Source organism: Triticum urartu, chromosome 4 (assembly GCF_003073215.2).
Source record: "Triticum urartu cultivar G1812 chromosome 4, Tu2.1, whole genome shotgun sequence".
In the NCBI taxonomy this organism is placed as follows: domain Eukaryota; kingdom Viridiplantae; phylum Streptophyta; class Magnoliopsida; order Poales; family Poaceae; genus Triticum; species Triticum urartu.
Genome location: NC_053025.1, coordinates 142836014 through 142842013, shown reverse-complemented (window position 1 = coordinate 142842013; position 6000 = coordinate 142836014).

The following is a 6000-nucleotide window of genomic DNA, read 5'->3' as shown; positions in this document are numbered from 1 at the left end:
GGGTCAGCGCTGCGCACGGCCTCCAGCATACTACAAACACCAAAAACTACTTGCAACTCCTGGACAGAGGACAGGGGCAGTTAATAAGTCGAGAGAGTCAATTAAGGATCCCAATGTGTGGTAGTAGCTATTCATGGATCACAAACACAGAACTCAGTTCCTGAGGACGGTTTCAATGAGACAACCCACCATGTACTCCTACATGGCCTCTCACCGCTACCTTTACCAAATCGTGTTCACACACTTAGCTCTCAAGAGTAAGACATGTTCACCACATTCCAATTCATCCCAGATGAATCAGACCTGACTTAACTCTGAGCAGTAGCAGGCATGACAACAGGCATGAATGAGTAGGCACATCAGGGCTCAAATAACTCCTACTCATGCTAGTGGGTTTCAACTATTTACTGTGGTAATGACAGGTCATGCAAAGGAAAGGGGTTCAACTACCATAGCATGTAACAGTTGAATCGTTGTTGTCCTAACAAAGTAAAAGAGAGCAGGAGTAGGAGAGTGGGATTGTATCGGAATGAACAAGGGGGTTTGCTTGCCTGGCACTTCCAAAGATAGTATATCTCTTCATCGGTGTCATCAAACTCATCGTTGGAACCACGCCTACTGAGAGGGAACAAGCACCGACAAGAAAAGAAGAAACACAATCAATGCAATGCAACAATATGGTGCATGAATGTAACATGGCAATATGCTGTGATTTGAGCTAATGCAGCTAGCAACAATTTAAATGAAGTCCATATGAACCAAGGGTTCATATGCAAACTCCATATCAAGCATTTAAGATGCCATTATCATGTTTTGATTTAAACAGCAAGGTTAAGTTGGTTTATCATGCATGAAACCAGTACCAATGGATAGATTGGATTTTTCTGATCATTTTTCATATATAATTTATTTCATTCTGAGTTATAGATTATTTTCTATGTTTTTTAGAAGTTTTAACTATTTTCTGGAATTTTCTGATTAATTAGAATTAAACTAATTCCAGAAAAGGATTTACGGCATCAGCACTACGTTAGGGTGACGTCAGTGGGTCAACTGGGTCGGCCAGGTCAAACCCGATAGCTGGGACCCACACGTTAGTGTCTCAGGGCTAGTTTGGGTGGATGACAGGTGGGACCGGTCAACGCTGACTTGGTCAAAGTCAAAGCTGACACATGGGGTCCACAAGATTAGGACTAATCTAAACAGGAATTAAACTAACCTAAACAGGCACAGGGGCCCACATGTCAGTGGCTCTGGGGGTGTTTAGTGGGGTCATTAGTGCTAACTAAACCGGGATTAGGACGGCGGCTCGTCGCCGATGAGGTCAGTGGCGGCGAAGCGCGTTGGGTTTCGCCCTCCATCGACCAAATGGACGGCGGAGGGGCCCGACATGGAGCTGATGCTCGTTCGCGTCCAAAGGAGCAGGCAGTATCGGCTGGGGTGGTCCATAGCGTCCGCTGCAACGACAAAGGGCGGCGGCCGGAGTATGGGTTAGCACGGCGAGGCACTACGCTTGGCTAGCAAGCGAGCTAGGCATCTGGGCGGACTCCTGGGAGCACAGAGAGCACGAGGACACGCTCAAAAGCGATCATCAGCAGATGTGGCCATGGCGGCGAGATGGCCGGCGGCGGTGAGCTTTCGCCTCCGGTGAAACGGCGGCTGCACGGCATAATCGAGCTCGAGGAAAAGGGGGTTCCGATGCGGGAGCTCACGGTGGTTGCAGAGGCGTCGACGTGGGCTCGTGGAGGCTCGGAGCAGAAGGCACGGCAGTGAGGATCTCGGCATCCCGAGGTTGAAGATGACGGCGGTGAGGGCGTTGCAGCGCATCCTGCGATGCTTGACTTGTCGAGGGGATAGAGGACGTTGAGGGAGTCCTGGACTAAGGGGTCCTCGGGCGTCCGGCCTGTTATCTATTGGGCCGGACTGATGGGCTGTGAAGACATGAAGATCGAAGACTGTACCAGTGTCCGGATTGGACTCTCCTTGGTGTGGAAGGCAAGCTTGGCCACCGACTATGAAGATTCCTTCTTATGTAACTGACTCTATGTAAACCCTAGATCCCCCCGGTGTCTATATAAACCAGAGAGGGTAGTCCGGAAAGGAGATACCCATTACCATAGTCATATAGGCTAAGCTTCTAGGGTTTAGCCATCACAATCTCGTGGTAGATCAACTCTTGTAACACTCATATTCATCAATATCAATCAAGCAGGACGTAGGGTATTACCTCCATAGAGAGGGCCCGAACCTGGGTAAACATCGTGTCCCCTGTATCCTATTACCATCGATCCTAGACGCACAGTTCGGGACCCCCTACCCAAGATCCACCGATTTTGACACCAAAATTGGTGCTTTCATTGAGTGTCCCACTGTGTCATCGATGAAAGGTTCGATGGCCCCTTCAATCGTCTATAGCGACACTGTCCAAGTAGAAACCTTCCTCCCCGGACAGATTTTCATGTTCGGCGGCTTCATACTGCGGGCCAACTTGCTCGGGCATCTGGAGCAGATCGATAGCTACGCCCCTGGCCACTAGGTCAGATTTGGAAGCTTGAACTACGTCACGGATATCCGTGGAGACTTGATCTTCAATGGATTTGAGACCGCAGTGATCATTCCCCCTCGCTCCGAGGAACATGACTTAAGTCTATCATCGGATCACATCCAGGAGATGGTCCCTGTTGCTGCAACGGCCTTAGAACCAGAGCAGATCATGCCATCCCAAGCCACAGAGTCTGCGACGTTGGAGCTGTACATGGACTCAGCACCCCGCGATATCTGCGTCAATGGAACTCTGGATTCGTCTTCGGCTATAAATTCCGGACCATATACGCTTGCGGACACCGAGCTAGATCGGTTATCGATCTTCGAATTCAGTGCCGCAGACGTTTTTCAGCACTCACCTTTGGGAGATGTGCTAAACACTTTAAAGAACCTGTCATTCACGGGAGACTCGCAGCCGAACTATCTCCGGTTCGAACTAGGGGCTGACGACGGAGAATTTTGTTTCCCATCCGCCACCCACTTCATAGCAACTGTCGAGGACTTAACCGACATGCCCACTCCTGGCTCCGCAGACATTAACGTTACAGACGATGATGCAGATAAGTAGCAAGGCCAAGACCAGCCAGTCATCAGGTGCAAGACGGCCACCCCTTCACATGACGTGTACATGATTGATACACCTAAAAAGCCTCGCGGCAAAGACAAGGGAGATCCAGTTAAAACTCCTGAGTCACAGTCTAAGTTTCGGCCCCCCAAGTCACACCGCAGCAAAAATGGCACTCGAGAAAATAGTACTCCAGACGGTGCCGAAATCAATGAAAACCCTGTGGGAGCAACATTCGAGCAGGAGGAACAAGAAAACGGGCAAACCAGCCCCGACGTACAGGCCCTGCCCAGCGACGGTTCAGAGGACGACAACTACCTTCCGCTCTCTGAAGATGAACTAAGCCTCGGCGACGAAGACTTCATCGTACCCGAAGAGCCCCTCGAACAGGAGCACTTCAAGCACAGGCTGATAGCTACGCCAAGGAGCCTGAAAAAGAAGCAACAACAACTTCAAGCTGACCAAGACCTACTCAATGACAAATGCACCGAAGTCCTGGTCGCCGAAGAATACGGCCTCAGTGGCCCAGCCAATAGCTACCCAAAGCACAGATCTACCAGTCCGATGACAGGGCGTTGGAGCCCATACCATCGTCACACAATGCGGCAGGTCGCCGGCAACTCTGTCCAGATAAAGAGGCAACTCAAGCCGAAGACCACACCGCCCCACCTCGCCGTAAAGGAAAGAACAATGCAGGCCACGATTACCCAGACAACCTGTAGAGGGACTGGGACAATAGAGCAGGAAGCGCAAGGCCGATCTACGGATAACAAAAACATGCTTCGACACATGGCGATGGCTACCTAGTCGGACGTGTCACACCTCGCCGCGACCAGGCCGAAAACCTCAATGGGACTCCTTCGGAGTTAGGCCGCAGTGTGGCCCAACATAGAGGTGCAGCACACCCGCTTTGCTTCACTGATGAAGTAATGGGTCATGAATTCCCCGAAGGATTCAAACCTGTCAATATTGAATCATACAACGGGACAACCGATCCCACAGTATGGATAGAAGATTTCATCCTCCACATCCATATGTCCCATGGAGACGACCTCCACACCATTAAATACCTCCCATTAAAACTAGAAGGACCAGCTCAGTACTGGTTAAGCAGCCTGCCCGAAAATTCCATAGGCAGCTGGAAGGACTTGGAAGAGGCCTTCCTCGATAACTTCCGAGGAACACATGTCTGGCGACCGGATGCCGATGACCTAAGTCACATTGTCCTATAGCCCGGCGAATCAGCCAGGGAGCTCTGGACCCGGTTCTTAGTCAAAAAGAACCAAATCATCGATTGTCCAGACGCGAAAGCCCTCGCGGCTTTCAGACACAGCGTCCAGGACGAATGGCACCTCGGCCAAGAAGGACCTAAATCCATGGCAGCTCTCATTGCTCTGATGACTCGCTTTTGCGCGGGAGAAGACAGCTGGCTCGCGCTTAGAAGCAATAGCGCCAACAACCAGGGCACCTCCGAAATCCGAGACGCCAACGGCAAGCCACAAGGAAGCAAAAACAATAGTCACAATGACAATGAAAGATCAGGCGACACATCGGTCAATGCCAGATTCAGCAACCCCAAGCCCGGTCAGCGGAAGAAGCCATCCAAGGCGAGTCAAGATGAACCATCCATCCTGGACAGGATTTTGGACCGACCCTGCCAGATTCACAGCCACCCCGATAAACCAGCTAATCATACCAACAGAAAATGCTGGGTCTTTAAATAGGCCGGCAAGCTCAATGCCAAAAACAGGGGAAGGAAGCCGCCAAGCGATAGGGATGACGGAAAGGTGCACCAACGAAAAACCGGGAGTCTGAAGCAGTCTCCACCCGAGTATCAACTACCCCTAGAATGGAAATAGCAACCCGGCTTCCGCTGCCCACTCCGTACACCTACAAAGTTTGTACCGCGCGTACATCATTATGCACTCAAGATACCATGGGCATTGGCGGAAGCACAATACAGACAAGCCGGCAAGCACTCTAGTAACTTTTTCTATACATAATTATTTATTTTCTTTTTTTTATTTCCTCTTTCGATACCCTTTAAAAAAACAGGTGACGAACAGTTTAAAAATCAGAAACTGGCTCTATCGGAGTCCGGATCCGTACACTCACCTAAGGGGCTATGTCCATCAAGGATTCCCCCACCGAGGACTGGCGGCGCAGACATGCGACAGGAGGTCCAAAATAACTTTTTGTAGACCGCACTCTCTATTTTTCGAGCATGTACTATGCCTATTCCTCCGCCTCCAACCCCGAGCATGTCAAATAGCTGGGGGATGGCTTATATATATATATCATAAGTAATCATCGGCATATCGCTCAGTTACCAGTAAACAATATCCGAACTAATCATCCGTATGGTTTTCCCGACAAATATGGCTCCTATGGATATTTCACAGAAATACCTTGGCCTAATCTGCTAGGGGCTCGGTGTGGGAACAAATGAGTTGCTAGTAAAAGTCTAAACAGCTCTATAGCATACTTCGGCGTCGCAAGTTTGGCCTTATATGCATCAGCTCCGAATCATTGTCTTGGGTCAATAGTTGGGTTGCTCGGCTCCTGTGCTTGCTACCCTACATTCCGCTCTATCGGCTTGGGTAGTAAAGGGAGAATTACTGCGATTGTGCCCTGGTCTAAACCGGATGAGCACCTCAGTAGAGAAAGCTGAAAACTGACTGTCATGATGTGGTGTGAGCTGGTCAACCACTTGAAGACTTATCAGAATCTTTAGTGATTCTCTGTGTCACACGAGGGATCTTTTTCAGATCAAATATGTAAGGCACCATACGTCGCATACATACCAGGGGCCATGTCATAGCCCCACCATAAAACTCCTATGGCTAAGTGAAAGTGTTAACGCCTTATAGTCTGATTGCCAGGTTCGCCGC